The 19,400-nt window shown below is 37.3% G+C and overlaps 1 protein-coding gene across 5 annotated transcripts in view; it reads right to left on the reverse strand.

Moving 5' to 3' along the window:
- Positions 1–19,400, reverse strand: part of IL33 (interleukin 33) — a 128,665-nt gene that overhangs the window by 64,444 nt on the left and 44,821 nt on the right. For 3 of the 5 annotated variants that reach the window (NM_001075297.1, XM_024995527.2, XM_059888983.1), the window contains 1 exon segment: positions 9,461–9,504. The exons of the other annotated variants lie outside the window; for them this stretch is intronic. The gene's annotated coding sequence lies outside the window, so the exon portion shown is untranslated. 5 annotated transcript variants of the gene reach the window in all.

A 19,400-nucleotide genomic window follows, 5' to 3' on the forward strand; every position in this document is an offset into this window, starting at 1 on the left:
AACCTAATAATGGCTTTTCTTGAGGTAGAGAGAAATGACTAGAAAAGGGAAAGAGGAGGCTTCTGGAATCCTTTACTCTTCTGTTTTTATGGTTGCATACGTTTGTGCAAGCTGGAATCAAGATTGCCAGGGGAAATATCAATAATCTCAGATACGCCGATGACACCACCCTTATGGCAGAAAGCAACTGAACTGAAGAGCCTCTTGATGAAAGTGAAAGAGCAGAGTGAAATAGTTGGCCTAAAACTCAACATTCAGAAAACTAAGATCATGGCATCCAGTCCCATCACTTCATGGGAAATAGATGGGGAAACAGTAATAGACTTTATTTTCTTGGGCTCCAAAATCACTGCAGATGGTGACTGCAGCCATGAAATTAAAACATGCTTGTTCCTTGGAAACAAAGCTATGATTGATCTAGACAGCATATTGAAAAGCAGAAACATTACCTTGCTGACAAAGGTCTGTCTAGACAAAGCTATAGTTTTTCCAGTAGTCATGTATGGATGTGAGAGTTTGATATAAAGAAAGCTGAGCTTCAAAAAATTGATGCTTCTGAACTGTGGTGTTGGAGAAGACTCTTGAGAGTCCCTTGCATTGCAAGGAGATCAAACCAATCAGTCCTAAAGGAAATCAGTCCTGAATATTCACTGAAAAGACTGATGCTGAAGCTGAAACTCCAAAACCTTGGCCACCTGACGTGAAGAACTGAGTCACTGGAAAAGACCCAGATGCTGGGAAATATTGAAGGCAGGAGGATAAGGGGACAACAGAGGGTGTGATGGTTGGATGGCATCACTGATTCAATGGACATAAATTTGAGCAAGCTCCAGGAGTTGGTTATGGACAGGGAAGCCTGGCATGCTGCAGTCCATGAGGTTGCAAAGAGTCAGACATGACTGAGCGACTGAACTGGACTGAAGTTTTTTCACTTTGTGATAACTCATTAAGCTGTATAGCCATGACTTGTACAATTTTCTGTGTGTATGTTATATGTTAATGAACTTTTTAAGTTAAAGGAAACAGAGACTGTCAGTGAATTCTAAAATATATGGATTCAAGTGTGGTGGTCAAAGAGATTGATAGAACTAAGTAAGCAATCTGTTTCATGGCTAAAAAAGAATTAAATGAACACCATTGTCTGTATTTAAGAATGAATTGAGCTGACTAGAAAATGGTTAGATGGGAAATGAACACATTCCTCTCTTTCCTTAATATGGTAGAAGTGCTTCTGATATACCTGATTAAAGACTTAGTTTTTGTTCTGAAAGAACTGAAAAATCACATTAAAGATGACTTTTGAGGTATTTTTCAGACTGAGGCAGAATCCTCGGGATGACTTTGAAAAAATTTGGCTGCCATTCTCAGCAATGGGCAAGAAGTTCTTAAAAACCAAAAATGCTTGGAATTCTGCAAAAATGAAATGATGCTGAGACTTGCCTAGTATAAATGTTGTTTCTTATCTGACAAGTATCTTTTCTTCCACCAAAGAAGAAATTTATATATGCAGAAACCTAAGCCATTCATGGCAATACTGTTTCCATCTGCCAATAACAGGTCTAAGTATGGGCATGTGACACAGATCTTGCTAATGAGACAAGGGTGAGGCATGTCTGAGACTTCTGAGAAAACTTTTCTCCTTAGAAGTAAGTGCTGTTTAACTTTCACTCACTTGGCTTCTGTGAGGATGTGATGCTCAGAGCTAGGCCAGCCATCCTCTCCCTTGAAGGGAGAGATCATGGACAGTCTAAGAATGGCAGAGCAGAAGGATAAGATGAGCTTGGGTCTTTTGGTGATGTCCTTGATTCTTTGTACTGACTCTGGGGCTGCCAACTTTGGAACCTCTTGTTAAGTGAGCACTAAGTGTCCTTATATAGTAAATTTATCTTTTATTCTAGTTAAAGCTTATCAAGTGATACAAATTATCTTTATATATTTTTGGCCTAAATGTGATCTGCATTGGCTTTTTCTAAATCCTAAAAAGAAGTAGCTAACAACTAATGTATTCTGGACACTGAATTAATAATATCTCTAAATAAAGTTGGGTTGTTTAAACATTCTTCCTTATCCCCTGCTCAAAGCTCTTCTTAAAAATTTTTTTTAATTGTAAAAATGGATAATGTAAAATTTACCATCTTGCCCATTTTAAGTATATTTCACTAGTGTTAACTGCATTCAAATTTTGTGCAGCAGACCTCTAGAACTTTTTCATCTTGCAAAACTAAAACTATAGTTTAGTTTTAAACTTAAAAAACTCATTTCACCTTCCCAAAGGCCATGGCAACATCGTTTTACCCTCTGTTTCTTGTGTTTGACTACTTTAGTACCTCATATAAGTGGGATCATATAGTACACAGTATTTGTGTTTGGCTTATTTCACTTAACATAATGTTCTCAAGATTCATCCCTGTTAAGAATGTGACAGAATTTCTTTCTTTTTTAAAGCTGAATGATATTTCATTGTATGTGTATACTATATTTTCTTTATCCATTCATTAGTGGACATTTGGGTTGATTCCACCTCTTGGCTATTTTGAATAATATTATAATGAACATAGGTGTGCAGCTCTCTCTTCAACATCCCATTTTTTATTTTTCTGGATATGTACCCAAAAGTGGGAATGCTAGATCATATGGTGATTCTATTTTTAATTTTTTTGAGGAATCTTCATACCGTGTCCTATTGCAGCTAGTTTAAAATTTTAATATTCAAGTAATGTTATATTTTAAGCAAAATTTTAATAAAATAATATGAATATATAAAATGATATTTTAAAATCAATAAAAATATTATTTATCAGAAAACAGCATGATACACCAGAAACAGAATGGGTAAACTGAATTTTTTGTGTGTATCAGGAAAAAATTTTGAAATTTATAAGTAACCAATTTCATGTCTGTTCTTTTTCTTTTTTCAAATTCAGATTGCCAATAATGGTACTGTTATTACTGTTTTTACTACTAATTTTACAGATTGCCAATATAGTACTTTTATTGATATTTTACTCTTGTAAAACACCAGTTGAGCTTGTTTGCCATAATTTTTATGTATATTAATTTGTGTATGAAATTGATTATGAAAATCATATCTTATAATGATGCATTATCTCATTATGAGTGGACAAATAATGACAAAATGAAATGACTTATAAAGACACTGAAGATCAAACTTCAGTTAGCATCCTACTTATACAGTGAACTGTTTAGCAGGTAGAACCATGCAGAGACTAGTAACCTCGAGGACTGTGGTTCACTGGTAGATCCAGATAACTTCTGTACATATCATATGCAATACCTCTATTTGGTAAAGTAATGGACACCAGTTACACCATATCCTCCAATAATGTGTTCACTTCTTTGCAACCCCATGGACTGTAGCCTGCCAGGCTCCTCTGTCCATGGAATTTCCCAGGCAAGAATACTGGAGTGGGTTGCCATTTCCTACTCCAAACTAATATAGGAACCAAACAAAAGCTGTCAATTAATAAGAAATCAATATTTTCAAAGTTAAAAGAATTTAAACAATTGGACTACAGTGTAAATCAAACAAATGATTATATACTCATAACAAAATAAGATATTAAAAATAATTATAAGAAGTATTTTGACATATATCATAGAATTCCAATGACAATACAAATATGAACTAATGATTTCATTTAATATATAATTTTCTTCCCTATATCTGATAACTGAACTGCTTTAATTTCAGTATTAAGATGAAATAATCCAATGTGTATCCCAGGGCCCAGATTTTCGGTAGCCTGATAATGTTCTCCACTAAAGAAATTGAGATTCTTTGGAGAATGGCTGATTTATTATTTCAAGTAAAAGAAATGCAGGATAAGCCTGAATAACTTTTGCCTGAAAGCAGTGATGCATATTTTAAAATTCTGAGAAAATTTTAAAAAGAGCCACCATGAAGGGGCTTCTGTGTGATAAATTGTGACCATGTGGCTCAGCACAACAAAAAATTGTAGCTAATCAAACCAAGTCTGAAAATGAGTTAATTTATAATATCACCAAAATCATGAGTCCATAATGATGGACTAAAAGGCTGTTTTTAGATCAAATATTATCTCACATTACCTCCATTCAGAAGTTAATTATAAATATAGTCTCATAGTATGTGAAAGTGTTTCCTTGTACAAAGACTAAAGTTATTGCTAGCATAACTTTTATAGAATTTTTCTCTTCTGTTTGGGATTTGAATATTGAACGGTAACAGAAACACTGGCCAACTTATTAAAAGCTCTGTAAACCTTTAGCTTTTCCACTGCTCTGTCATTCCCGTTATCCTAGATTGGCTGATACAGGTCAAAGCCACAGTGAAGTTCCCTCCCAGTGCTGGCATTCAGCTGGCATGCTCCAAATGGCTAGTACCTTTCTCACTATTATATCTGCTTATGTCATGCCAGCTGTTAAATGCTTTGTACCTCACCCTGTACAGACTATGAGATTTTCTTTCTCAAGCCAGTGGCCACCCAGTGATATACTGCATTGTGTATTAGATATTAAATTTTATTGTTAGAAGACATTTAAAAATCAAGAGTATAAACTCTTTCTACTCACAGATGTTAGAGTCCCTGCACATTGACCTGAACAGGCTAAGTTGCAGTCCACATCCTGTATATTTAATTCCCATAAGAGTTTCAATAGAGTTACCTTGTTCAATGATCAGAAAATACAATTCAGAGGTCTGGAAACTTGTCCACCATGGGATGATAAACCTTGTCTCCCACCCTGCCTAATTCGTGTGTTGCAACCATTTCCCAAATTACTGACTTCATCATCCTTACATGGGAATCTAAGTAGGCTTACCTGGTAGCTGGGCTTAAAGTGAAAAGATTGTGCTAGATACTTCTCTTATTCTTCAAGATAGACCTAATCATTTTCCTTCTTTGGACAGAGTTGACCTCTTTCTGAGTATATCTAATGATGCAGGGCAGAAGAATGTAACTGGGCTCTCTTACTTTGCCAAGAAGGGGTGTTACATGGGATAGGTAAAGAAGTTATACAGATCTAACAGTGAACCACAATCCTTGAGGCTACTAGTCCCTGCTTGGGTCTACCTAGATAGTAGGGAGAACCAATAAGTCTAAAAACAGATGCTCTTTTAGGAGCATTTGTCACAAATAACCAGAAAAAAAAATGGATGCTCTGAAAATTGGATTTGTACCCAATTTTTATACTTTTATGAATTAAAAAAATACAAGGATTTACAGATAGTATTTTTTTTTCCAACTGACATATCACAATGCAAATGACTTTAATGCTTCTAAATGCTGAGTCTACTCTCATGGACCTTTAGTACTGAGTAGAAATCTTTCCACATGACATTTGAAAGGTAATGGTAATTAGACAGCCAGATGTCACATCCTAGGCATGGCACTCTCCAAACTTGTTTATTAAAACAGCTTATACTGTTTTATACCACATAGTGACAATTATGATTATGATTATGATTTCACAAGCCATATGGCACTTGAGTAAGTAAGTGAAGAAAAAACTGTGCCTGCTCTTTGATAAATAATGCTACGTATACATTGATATAATATGAATCTTATAAAAGTCACATTGAAGAAAAAAAAAGAAGCTAAAAATAGCCACCAAATTATATTAAAATGAATGTTGGCACCTAGGTCTGTGGCTCAAACTTTTAAAAAAGACTAGAAGAAAAGAAATATTTACTCAAGAAAACAATCCTACTAATATTCATTGATTAGTATGAAGTAGCCATGCTGACTACTGATAAGCTATTTAAACACCTTTGCTAAAGAATGTAGACAATTGCTATATGATATATGTATAAATGGAGAAGGAAATGGCAACCCACTCTAGTGTTCTTGCCTGGAGAATCCCAGGGACGGGGGAGCCTGGTGGGCTGCCGTCTATGGGGTCGCACAGAGTTGGACACAACTGAAGCGACTTAGCAGCAGCATATGTATAAAAGATAATGGATAAGTAAAACCTCAGAAAGGAAAAATTTTGGACCTAGTAAATTCAGGTTAGAGGAAAGTTCGTGATTGGGTTTAATAAGCTCCCAAATGAAAGAACATGGGAGAAAGGCATATGATTTTCTTTTTAAAAAGAAAATATAAACTACTTAAAGTCTTCCCAGGTGGTGCCAGTGGTAAAGAATCCTCCTGACAATGAAAGAGACTCAAGAGACACAGGATCAATTCTTAGGTCAGGAAGATCTCCTGGAGGAGGACATGGCAACCCATTCCAGTATTCTTGCCTGGAGAATTACATGGACAGAGGAGCCTGGTGGGCTACAGTCCATGGGGCCACAAAGAGTCAGACACAACTGAGTGACTGAACACACAACACACACATAAACTACTTACATAGCATTTCTTAAACAGCAGCCAATGACAGAGCCAGCAGGCTAAGGAGTTAGAGTGGCTGGGATTTGAACACAGCAGATATGCAAAACTATGAAGTTCTTCAAGAAAATATCTAATCTTTGCTAGGAAATCCAAGAGAAGTAATGAGCAAAACATTCTTACACTTGCAAAAGGTCTCAGGTGTATTAGCACTTCTGGGGAAAATTGTAATGATGACCCAATTCATGATCTGTGCAAAGTGAGAGGGAACTAGATGTAGACTGCTATGCTGGTTAAAAGTGAAGCCAAGTTTATGGGTGGATGCTGTACTGGCTTTACTAATGGCAGTGACAATAGAAAATTACTTAAGAGAATAGTGGCTGACAGGAACCTTTTCCTTTAGATGGCAATAAATGTAGTCCTAAAGAAAATAGCTGAAAGATTTTAATGTTATTTCATTAAAATTTTTGTTTGAAAATGACTGAAACCTTAAATAGAAGAAAATGGCTTCACAAAGATGATTAGAGATGCATTAAATGAAGTCATTTGGAATCTGTCTTCCCTGTTGGTTCTTTCTCCTTCCTGGAACTTGACTCTGGGTTTTAATTGCTGGTTTGAAATTTTCTGGTTGTGTCATCTTGGGTTAGTACAATCTTTCTAAATCTCACCTGTTTAATTTTATAAATGGAGAAGATAATATTTATTTTATAGAGATTCTATGAAGATTCAATGAGAGAATGTGGAATTAATGTCTCACATTTAATGAAATTTCAGTGATTATTAACAGTTACCTTTCATGACTGCTTCTTAATTGCTTTACCTTCAAAAGCATCTCAACACCTCTCTAAGGTAGAGTATCTTATTATTCTTTTGTTTTTGTTTTACATTTTACACAAGAGAAAATAATTCAGGCTTAGGAATGTTAAGATACAAAATCACACAGCTAGTCAATGACAGATGATGGAGTTGAGGCCTATCTTCTTCTAAAATTTTGTGGTTTTTTACTATTATGCTACACTGTAGTCTACACTTAAAGCAAAAAATGAACAGAAACAAAAATCTTCACAGTTATAGGATGATTTACCAATAATAGAAAGGACAGCATGTGAGCATGTCATGCCAGGAGTCTGCTACAGTGAGGAAGTGCCCCAAACTCCTTATACCACCTTTAACACCCCCAACAATGAACTTTGCCTGTCCTCTAAGACTGTGTACCCTTAAAGATTCCTTCTGTGTACAGATATCAACACCAGGGAAACCAGACAGAAAATGAAAAGAGATTAGAGGCTCTACTATGTCCCAAAGTCCTTGAACCAAATATTATTATATTTGGTTTGTTTGTTTGTTTTTAATGGAATTAAAATTATTTTCTGCTGTTCAAGATTATTTTTGGCCTTAATGTTTCTAAATGTCCCTGCTGCAAATTGAGATATAAAAGAAGAATTCTATCACTTGATTACCACCGTGTTTTCCAAAATTTCACGTTGTCGAATGAAAGATACAATGATTTTGGCACAGTCACACTCTCATCTCAAAAACAGACCTCCTGCTGTCAGATTTAGTGGCATAAATTTCTCTGATGTAATATTTTTCTTCCCCAGTGCTATCCCCTCTGCAGTACTTCCATGTAATGATTTAACTTTGCACTCATATTCTCCAAAAAAGACCTCATGTTATCAGATTTATTGGTGTGAACAATTCTTGGTGCTTTTTTTTTTTTTTTTCTTCCCTCATTGCTGCACTGCTATCCTCCTTCTCACCTCCCACAGTATTTGCTGAAATGATTTAATTCCTTCATGGAGCAGAAGCTTTTACAGTGACTCAGTACATTCCCTGAAGTTGGTTGAAAGCTGTTTCTTTAATCCTTTACAGACTGTGTCCAGGAGAGGTGGCTCCCATTTCTCAGTCTCTTCCTTTACTTTTTAGCACTGTTTCAATGTTTCAGTGAAAATTCCCCTCAGAATTCTTCCCTCTCTATAAATGGGAAAGGAAAAGAGGTATCTTTTGGCTTTAGATATTGTAAGTTAAACAGTGATGGGAAAGAGTAAAACATCTAGGTCAATACATTGCTGAGAAAATGAATTAGGCAGCCACCAGTTAAAGATTAGTAGGAAATCTAGGATCCTTTCAGAGAAGCATGTAGAAGAACATGTGAAATTTGAGTTGCAGAAAGTGATGCCTGTGAGAGTTCTTTACAATTTAAGGATACTACCCAGTAGTGTGATTCAGCTCAAGCACCCCAAACTCTAAGAAATAGAGAATTCTGAAGTTTTCTGAACACAGAGCTGTGCCTTTTCAGGGTCAAAATTAAAAGAAGAGCATTAAGTATTCAAAAGAGAAATATGACAAGCAGTAGATAGGAATATAGAGAATAGCATAGGATGACATATAGCAATGACTCAAACAGAATAAATGCGGTGCTGAGGAGGGAGTGAGAGTCAAGTCCAGCCACACCTAGCCCTAGTTACTTCACTCTCAAGTCTCCAAAAACCCTCTAGAATCAACTTGTGTGCAGCCACAGTACTTAGGACTTTGTGCCATTTTTTATTTTAATTAAAATAGCCAGGAGGCACGTATTTATGCAAGGAAATATAAGGCAGAGAAGAGTGCAAGACAGCAAGAATTAAAGAGGAAAAAAAAGCGATTTTCACTCTAAATGAATAGTATCAAAACTAATAAGCTTTTGAATTTACTCATTTAGAATGTCAATTCCTTATTTTTTCCACAAATTGTTTTTGAGAGGATGGCATCTTTAGTTCTTATATTTGTCCTTCTTTCTTAAAAACCAGTTGTAAACAATTGTGAGTAGGTTTGCCTTGGATAAGCATTTCAGGAGTAAGAAGTAGAATATCAACTTGCTTTATGAAGTTTTGTGGTGAGAAAGGGGAACATGTACTATAAAGACAACTTATTTTAGCAATTTATTAATAATTTTATAAATCACTCAAAAGAGAACAAAGTGGAATTCTAAGTTAGCAACAACTGTTATCAACTTTTAATTCTATTGGCAATAATAATAAATCAACCTAATTCTTTATTTTATAGAAATACAAAGCATTTCTCTGTGGTTCTCAAGATTTTACTTTGTAAGACCTTATTAAAATGTACCAGAATATTGGTTTCGTTCTTACCTTGTGATCTTGTTTTGATTTCTCCTCTGAAAAGCTGCAGCTCTGTGTTCAGAGTGCTTGCAGGCTCTATTTGTTATGGAAAGTTTGGCAGAGAACCAAATTGCTGTGGAAGGAAGAGCTGATTGGGTGACATTTTAACAGATTTTTAATAGCATGTAAACAACCAATAGTTAACAATCCTGTCAGCTAAAATTCATTGTCTTCTCCCCATTTCCATCTTAAGTTAATCCTGCAATTATGAATTTGATGTTCTGTGTTTTTATGCTTCCAATTTCCATCCAAATCAACTCATACGCAACCCTTTCATCATCCCCAAACTTGAGCAATGATCTTGAGCAAGCCAAGTGTTGCATTTCTGAGGAATGAAAGAAGACTATATCCATTCTTGAGATGAAGCAGTGAAGGAAGAACACAAACAGACAGGAAGCTAGACAATCTGTGCTGATTAGGAATTGAGCTGTGTACAGTAAATGGGAGGGAGAGATGACAGGTATTAATAGCAACCAAGGGACTGTATTATGTTCTGCCTTGGAAATTCTTGCAAATACTAAGAATACAAAGAATGAACAGTGCGATTCTTTGACTTTGTTCCTACAAAATGCCCCTCTTTATCTACTGAAAGTGAAACTCGCTCAGTCATGTCCAACTCTTTGCGACCCCAGGGACTATACAGTTTATGGAATTCTCCAGGCCAGAATACTGGAGTGGATAGCTGTTCCCTTCTCTAGGAGATCTTCCCAACCCAGGGATCAAACAGAGGTCTCCTGCACTGCAGGTTGATTCTTTACCAGCTGAGCCACAAGGGAAGTCCCTCTTTATCTATTATCTATTGATGTTTATTTAAGAAGTGTCTCATAAGCAGGGTATAGTTGACTTTTGTTTTGTTCTGGCTTTAACCAGTTTGTCTTTGTACTAGACTGTAATTGCTGGTATGCTGCTGCTGCTGCTGCTGCAGCAAAGTTGCTTCAGTGATGTCTGACTCCGTGCGACCCCATAGACGGCAGCCCACCAGGCTCCTCCGTCCCTGGGATTCTCCAGGCAAGAACACTGGAGTGGGTTGCCATTTCCTTCTCCAATGCATGAAAGTGAAAAGTGAAAGTGAAGTCGCTCAGTCGTGTCCGACTCTTCGCTACCCCATGGACTGCAGCCCACCTGGCTCCTCCGTCCATGGGATTTTCCAGGCAAGAGTACTGGAGTGGGTTGCCATTGACTTCTCCCAGTTGCTGGTATATTTGCATTTATTTCTGAAATTTTGCTTTATTCTTTCTATATTTTGTCAATCATTTTTATGCCTCATTTTCTTTCTATGTTTGCTTCTTTCAGATTAACAAAATTTTTAAATAATTAAAATTTCCCCTAGCATTCATGCTCTATAACTCTTGTCTCCTCAGTGGAGTAAGATTGCAAAATAAAAGCCGCCAAAACTTCAGCTCTGCTTTTAAGTGGCTTTCTTTCTTTCTTTCTTTTTAAGCCTCTACCTAATGCAGCTGTGTAATTTGGCAAATGTTTTGAGGTGAAAATTCCTTGAATGTCAGGCTCAGTTCTTGCCAGCCCTTTTTTTCTCTGAATTCTTGACCCTTCAAACCTCCAATTTTGTCACTTCATCCCCACAAGACAACCAAAGACTTTGTTGATTTTCCTATTTCCCAGCAGTGGCCTTCTGCCCAGAAATCCAGATTGCCTGCTTCCTGGTACACAATGGAATTGTCAAATGTCCCTGGAAAAAAAGCAGCTGTAGCTTCAATTTCTGTCTTCCTGGAATCTTGATTCCTCATCCTCAATGCTTCTTTTCTTTCTCTTATGTTTATATGGATTTTTAATTTGTTTTTTGTTTGTGGGGCTTTTTCAGCCCTTCTGGTTAATCTTAATGACTATACTGGACTGCCACAAGGTACGCCTTCCATTCAAATTGAAATTTGAGTTCAGTGTAGATGAAAGCATGTCTTCAGAAGCCAGGAGGACTGCAGGTCTTTTGGGCTTTATTCAAGTGACAGTAGAATAATTTATTATCAAAACTAAAACTTTTGAGAATGAAAAGAGTGTTATTAATAATTAGTCCAGAGTAACAGGTGAACATTGAGATATGGTCACCCAGTTTTATGACTTATATAGTTGTTTCTCCTCTCCTGCTGCTGCTGCTGCTGCTAAGTCGCTTCAGTCGTGTCCGACTCTGCGCGACCCCATAGAAGGCAGCCCACCAGGCTCCCCCGTCCCTGGGATTCTCCAGGCAAGAACACTGGAGTGGGATGCCATTTCCTTCTCCAATGCATGAAAGTGAAAAGTGAAAGTGAAGTCGCTCAGTCGTGTCCGACTCTTCACGACCCCATGGATTGCAGGCTACCAGGCTCCTCCATCCATGGGATTTTCCAGGCAAGAGTACTGGAGTGGGGTGCCATTGCCTTCTCCTCTCCTATTCCTTCTCAAATACCAGCTGCCTTCTTTCAGGGTAGATGCAAGGTGACTGTCTGAAATTTTGCTGACCCACAGACACATGTAAATATGATGATGATGATGATGATGTTGTTCAGTTGCTAAATGGTGTCCAACTCTTTGCGACCCCATGAACAGCAACACACCAGGCTTTCCTATCCTTCATATCTCCCTGAGTTTTCTCAAACTCATGTCCATTGAGTCAGTGACGCCATTCAACCATGTCATCCTCTGTCACCCTCTTCTCCTCTGCCCTCAATCTTTCATAGCATCAGGGTCTTTTCCAACAAGCCAGATCTTCACATCTGGTGGCCAACGTATTGGAGCTTCAGCACTAGTCCTTCCAATGAATATTTAGAATTGATTTCCCTTAGGATTGGCTGGTTTGATCTCTTGCTGTCCAAGGGACTCTCAAGAATCTTCTCCAGCACCACAGTTTGAAAGCATCAATTCTTTGGCACTCAGCCTTCTTTATGGCCCAACTCTCACACCCATACATGACTACTAGAAAAATCATGCAGATGACATGATACTATACATTAAAAAATAAATAAATAAAGATGCCACAAGAAAACTACTAGAGCTAATCAATGAAATGGTAAAATTGCAGTATACAAAATTAATGTGCAGAAATTTCATGCATTTCTGTACACTAACAACAAAAGATCAGAAAGAGAAATTAAAAAAACAATTTAATTTACCACTGTAAGAAAAAAATAAAATACTTAGGAGCAAACTTACATAAGGAGACAAAAGACCTGTACTCAGAAAACTATTTCTCAGGGAGAGAAATCAAAGATGACACAAACAGGTGGAGAGATATACCATGTTCTTAGATTTGAAGAATCAGTATTTTGAAAATGACTATGCTACCCAATGGAGAAGGCAATGGCACCCCATTCCAGTACTCTTGCTTGGAAAATCCCATGGACAGAGGAGCCTGGTGGGTTGAAGTCCATGGGATGGCTAACAGTCTGACATGACTGAACGACTTCACTTTCTCTTTTCACTTTCATGCATTGGAGAAGGAAATGGCAACCCACTCCAGTGTTCTTGCCTGGAGAATCCCAGGGACAGTGGAGCCTGGTGGGCTGCCATCTATGGAGTCGCACAGAGTCGGACACGACTGAAGTGACTTAGCAGCAGCAGCAGCAGTGCTACCCAAAGCAATCTACAGATTCAGTGCAATCCCTATCAAATTACAATGGTATTTTCCACAGAATTAGAACAAAAAAATTTTTAATTTGTGCCGGGAGCCAGCACGGGAGTCCCCACCCATGACAAGGTCATGTGGGACAGTTCTGGGGGGCAAGGCGAGCCAGAACTCGAGGGGTGCCCCTCTGGGCCTGCCTGAGCATCTACCCCAAAATGACTTTCACCAACTCCTCTGACAGTCACGGGGGACTATCCCTCACCACCTTTTCTCTGAAGGAAATCAATTTAGAGCTCTAGTTAATTAGCCTCCTGGGCGTAATAGGAGTGTTTCAATCCAAACCCCTCAGATGGCTCTCTAACTTGCCTGACAGGTTTACCCGGACTCCTACAGCTATGCATACGGTTGTTTACAGTCTCCCAACCTTGAGAGGCACGGGAAGCTTAAAATATTCAAATAGTATAGAGCCTCTCGGAGAGTTAGAATTTGTTAGAACTAGTAGAAAATTTCATTGTTGAGCCAATGCTTGCTGCCAAGTTTCCACATCCCCTGTATTGTATCCTTGTAAGTGTATTAATTAATATAGTTGGTATGTAGAAAAAAATAAGTAGTGGCCTTGGTGTTAACAGCTTTAGACCCTCAAAGTAATAAATTCTTTCCTTTGTTGTAAACCCACTGCACTTTTGCCCTATAGGAATGCAACTTTATCTAACACCTTCGGAGGATGGCGCCAAACTTTAAAATAATTATTCTTAGAGAAAATAAGTCTTATGGTTGACAAACCTTTATCAGAGTCATAAAATGTTAACAGGCCTTCTGGCCAGAAGATGATGTAAATCACCTAAACCATTTGTATACGATAAGTTTGCAGAAAAGAAAGCCTGGTCTCAATAAGGATCAAAGACTACTGACTTTGCATGATTTCACACCCCCTATTATCCCAGCTTGGTGGCACAATTAATTATAAAAGGAGGAAAAAAGAAGTGTGGAACTTTTTAGAAAAGAAGTAACAAATATAATAATTTCACTCAATAAGGATCAACTGCAAGTCTTTTACAAAATAGTGATAATTGGCAAGTTGCCCTGATAGATTTCAGGGGTCAAATTTTGTTTCATTTGCCCTCAAGCCCCCACAGTCGTTAAAAGTTCAAAAATGTTAGATTGGCAGTTTGAGGATACCTGTTGAACTTTCCAACCCTATGTAGTTCCTACGCTCCCCTTTACCCTATGGGGGAGGGACGTGCTGTCTCAAATAGGAGATACTCAGAGAAGGGTTTTCTCAATTTCTTAGTTATCAACAGGTGGTACAATTAACAATACTTTATATATTGTTATAAATACATAATATATTTGCCTAATTACAGTTTGCCTAATTAGGTATGGGTATAAATGAAATATAATAAAGGTATACCTAATTCTATTTATGGATCTATACTTAATTAATTTGTATATAAGTTAATATGTATACCATATATGCATACTATATATATACTGTATAATTAAATATATATTGCAGTAGTATAATGTGTGTGTGGCTGATATTAATTGGTATAGATTGATGTGCTGTGATGATATATGTTCTATATACTGTATAATCATATATGTGTGACATGTATTATTGCAGTACCTTGGTTTGTGTTGGTTGGTATTAGCTGTGTACGTGTTGTATTGCTGTAATATATATTAATATATTAATTATAAAGATTAATTCAAGTATATTGATTTATATATATTATATGTCAATAAGTTTATACTTGTTGCCAAATATAAATACATATATAAATACATTTTGCATTTAGATATATCTGTATACCAAAATGAAATAAGGAGGTTATACATTTATTATTTAAATTTATAGAGACCTAAACTAAACATTAGACCTAAATTAACATGTCCCTAAATTAATGTTGCTAAAATGTAAATTTTAAAAATTTTAAAAATTAAATTGACAACTGTTTGACAATTCCTTTGCCATAAAACCCCCATAGGTGTAATTGGCGTAACCAGACAAAAAATTGGTTTTATAGAAAAACGGCCCCCCAGAGTGGGTCCATCTTCCCGCTCAAACTAAAAATGTAGTGGCTTCTTATCCAGGATTGATAGCTACTTTGATATTAAAGGAAAAAAGCAGAACATTAAATTATTTGGTAAAGAGCCATCAGAAATTGTAATTCCATATAATAAAGAACAACTTGATGCACTTCTAATGTTTGATGAAAATTGGCAGATTGCTATAGGAAACTATTTTGGTCAAAATTTTTGCATCATTTACCTTCACATGTTTTGCTGAATTTTATATCCAGACATCTAGTTATTTTTCCTGTCAGATGTAAACAATCTCCTATTCCAAAGGCTCAGATAGTTTTTACTGATGGGTCAGCAAACGGTAAAGCCTCCATAGTTACTAAAAATCACCAAAAGGTTTTAGAAACACAGGAAACTTCAGATCAAAGAACTGAAATAACAGCAGTCATAAAGGCTTTTGCTATGTTTGCAGATGAGGAATTTAACCTTTATTCTGATTCTCAGTATATTGTCAGGTTGTTTCCACACATTGAAACTGCGGTTTTTGCCTGAAAATAAACCTACCATATTTCATTTGTTAACTAAATTACAGCAACAAATTTGGAAAAGAAATAAAATGTTTTTCACTGGGCACATTCGGGCTCATTCCGGATTGCCCGGCTCTTTAAATGCCTTTAATGATTTGGCTAACTTGTTAACAGTACAAGAGCATTCCCTTTTTTCCACAATCTCTTCAGCATTAATTGTGTGTAGACTTTTTGATAATGGCCATTCTGACCAGTGTGAGGTGATATCTCATTGTGGTTTTGATTTGCATTTCTCTAATAATGAGCGATGTTGAGCATCTTTTCATGTGTTTGTTAGCCATCTGTATGTCTTCTTTGGAGAAATGTCTGTTTAGGTCTTTTTCCCACTTTTTGATTAGGTTGTTTGTTTTTCTGGTATTGAGTTGTATGAGTTGCTTGCTTATTTTGGCAATTAATCCTTTGTCAATTGCTTCATTTGCTATTATTTTCTTCCATTCTGAGAGTTGTCTTTTCACCTTGCTTATAGTTTCCTTTGCTGTGCAAAAGCTTTTAAGTTTAATTAGGTCCCACTTGTTTACTTTTGCTTTTATTTCCACTACTCTAGGAGGTGGGTCGATGTTGGGGGCCAGAGTGAGGTACTCCGCCCATGGCAAAGGTCATGAGGAAGGAGGCTCGACATACGCAAAGGCGGGATCGAGCCTCAGGAGGAGGCTGAAAATCCTCGAGCGTCTACCACCATAACCAGAGCCTGCCTACTTTACTACTTTGTGCTCTTACCTACACCTCTGACTTTACGGGGGGCTGTCCCCCACCACCTCTTTCGGAGAAGGAGTTAACCTAGAGCTCCAGTCAATAAAAACTCTTGGGTGTGACAAGAGTGTTTTAACCTACAAACTCCTCTGAAGGTTCTCTAGCCTGCCTGACAGGCTCGTCCGGCCACATGTGATTGCTCACAGCCTCCCAACCGTGAGAGGCACAAGATGCTTTAAACCTTCTAAAAACAGGTTCCTTAGAAAAGTTAGAAAACTACTAGTATAAGTATAATGGGCTGATTAGAAATTGTGTTGGTGAAGGGTTTTTCATTTGTTGAGCCAATGTTTGTTGCTAAGTCTCCACATCCCCTGCCCTTACACACATTAATGAATATATAGAAGAAATAAGTATTAACCTTTGATATTAATCACGTTAGACCTTAGGCTAAGTAAATTCTTTCCTTAACTAAAACCCACTACACCCTCACCCTGTAGGAATGTAACTTTATTTGGGTGGCGTCTGTTTTGAGAATAATCAGCCCTGGAGAAATAAGTGTCCTGATTGACTGACCGCTGTCACAAGGAGAGGGTCGTAAATTGTCAGCAGGCCCCCCTGGCCAGAAGATGATGTAACACCCCTAAGACCTCTGTATACATTTGTGTGAAGCACCTGACTTTAATAAAAGTCAGGACTGCTGTCCCCACGTGACTTTTGTATAACATCTCAGTGTATAAAAACAGACTCTGGAAAATAAAGAATTGGGATCAGTTTCTCGAAATACTGGTCTCCCCATGTCGCTCTCTCTCTCACTCTGACTGAGTCTCCATCTGGAGCGCGGAACCCACCATGCTTACTAATTATGCCTGGGCTTCTAAGATCCGACCGGGGAGGCCTCAGTGTCTCCTCTCCTTTGGGAGAACGGAAGGACGCCTGCGGCCTACGTAAGTGGTGCAAACTTCTTGTCTTGAAGTTTTATTGGTCTCCCGCGTAAACCAAGCTACTCAGCCTCTTTTCTCCACTGAATTTTCCTACTGAGCTATCCTTATTCTATTACTCTTTATATCTTTAATTAATATCTAATTGAAGCTATTGTATCCTGATCCTCGCCTATGCCGTCTCTCCTTCGAATACCCTGGATCAGCCGGGGCTGGTCCCTGGCAGGTCATAGAGGACCTTGCTTTGATTTATGTCATCAAGTGCTCTGCCTATGTTTTCCTCTAAGAGTTTTATAGTTTCTGGTCTCACATTTAGGTCTTTAATCCATTTTGAGTTTATCTTTGTGAGTGTTGTTAGGAAGTGTTCTAATTTCATTCTTAGCTACATTCTGGACATGTAGCTGTCCGGTTTTCCCAGCACCATTTTTTGAAGAGGCTATCTTTGCCCCATTGTAAATTCGCCCTTCCTTTGTCAAAAATAAGGTACCCGTAGGGGCATGGGTTTATTTCTGGGCTTTCTATCTTGTTGCATTGGTCTATATTTCTGTTTTTGTGCCAGTACCATACTGTCTCCATGACTGAAGCTTTGTAGTATAATCTGAAGTCAGGAAGGTTGATTCCTCCAGCTCCATTCTTCTTTCTCAAGACTGCTTTGGCTAGTCAGGGTCTTCTGTGTTTCCATATGAATTGTGAAATGTTTTGTTCTAGTTCTGTGAAAAATTCCATTGGTAATTTGATAGGGGTCACACTGAATCTGTAGATTGCATTTGGTAGTAGAGTCATTTTCACAATATTGATTCTTCCTACCCAGGAACATGGAATATCTCTCCATCTGTTTATGTCATCTTTGACTTCTTTCATCAGTGTCTTATAATTTTCTGTATACAGTTCTTTTGTCTCCTTAGGTAAGTTGATTCCTAGATATTTAATTCCTTTTGTTGCAATGGTGAATGGGATTGATTCCTTAATTTCTCTTTCTGATTTTCCATTGTTAGTATACAGAAATGCAAGTGATTTCTGTGTATTGATTTTGTATCTTGCAACTTTGCTAAATTCACTGCTTAGCTCTAGTAATTTTCTGATACTATCTTTAGGGTTTTCTATGTACAGTATCATGTCATCTGCAAAGAGTGAGAGCTTTACTTCTTTTCTGATCTGGATTCCTTTTCTTTCTTTTTCTTCTCTGATTGCTATAGCTAGGACTTCCAGAACTATGTTGAATAGTAGTGGTGAGAGTGGACACACTTGTCTTGTTCCTGTTCTTAGGGGGAATGCTTTCAGTTTCTCACCATTGAGAGTAATGTTTGCTGTAGGCTTATCATATATGGCCTTTACTATGTTGAGGTAGATTCCTTCTATGCCCATTTTTTGAAGAGTTTTAATCATAAATGGGTGCTGAGCTTTGTCAAAGGCTTTTTCTGCATCTATTGAGATTACCATATGGTTTTATCTTTCAATTTGTTGATATGGTGTATCACATTGATTGATTTGCATATATTGACAAATCCTTGCGTCCCTGGAATAAACCCAACTTGATCGTGGTGTATGAGCTTTTTGATGTGTTGCTGAATTCTGTTTGCTAAAATTTTGTTGAGGATTTTTGCACCCATGTTCATCAGTGATATTGGCCTGTAGTTTTCTTTTTGTGTGTTGTCTTTGTCTGGTTTTAGTATAAGGGTGACGGTGGCCTCGTAGAATGAGTTTGGAAGTGTTCCTTCCTCTGCAATTTTTTGAAAGTTTTAGAAGGACAGGCATTAGCTCCTCTCTAAATGTCGGACAGAATTCCTCTGTGAGGCCATCTGTTCCTGGGCTTTTGGTTTTGGGGCGATTTTTGAGCACAGATTCAATTTCAGTGCTTGTAATTGGGTTGTTCATAATTTCTATTTCTCCTTGGTTCAGTCTTCAAAGATTGAACTTTTCTAAGAATCTGTCCATTTCTTCCAGGTTATCCATTTTATCGCTGTATAGTTGTTCATAATAGTCTCTTACAATCCTTTGTATTTCTACATTGTCTGTTGTAACCTACTCTTTCATTTCTAATTTTGTTGATTTTGATTTTTCTCTCTTTTTTCCTTGATGAGTCTGGCTAAAGGTTTGTCAATTTTGTTTATCTTCTC

Source organism: Bos taurus, chromosome 8 (genome assembly GCF_002263795.3).
Source record: "Bos taurus isolate L1 Dominette 01449 registration number 42190680 breed Hereford chromosome 8, ARS-UCD2.0, whole genome shotgun sequence".
Taxonomy (NCBI): Eukaryota; Metazoa; Chordata; class Mammalia; order Artiodactyla; family Bovidae; genus Bos; species Bos taurus.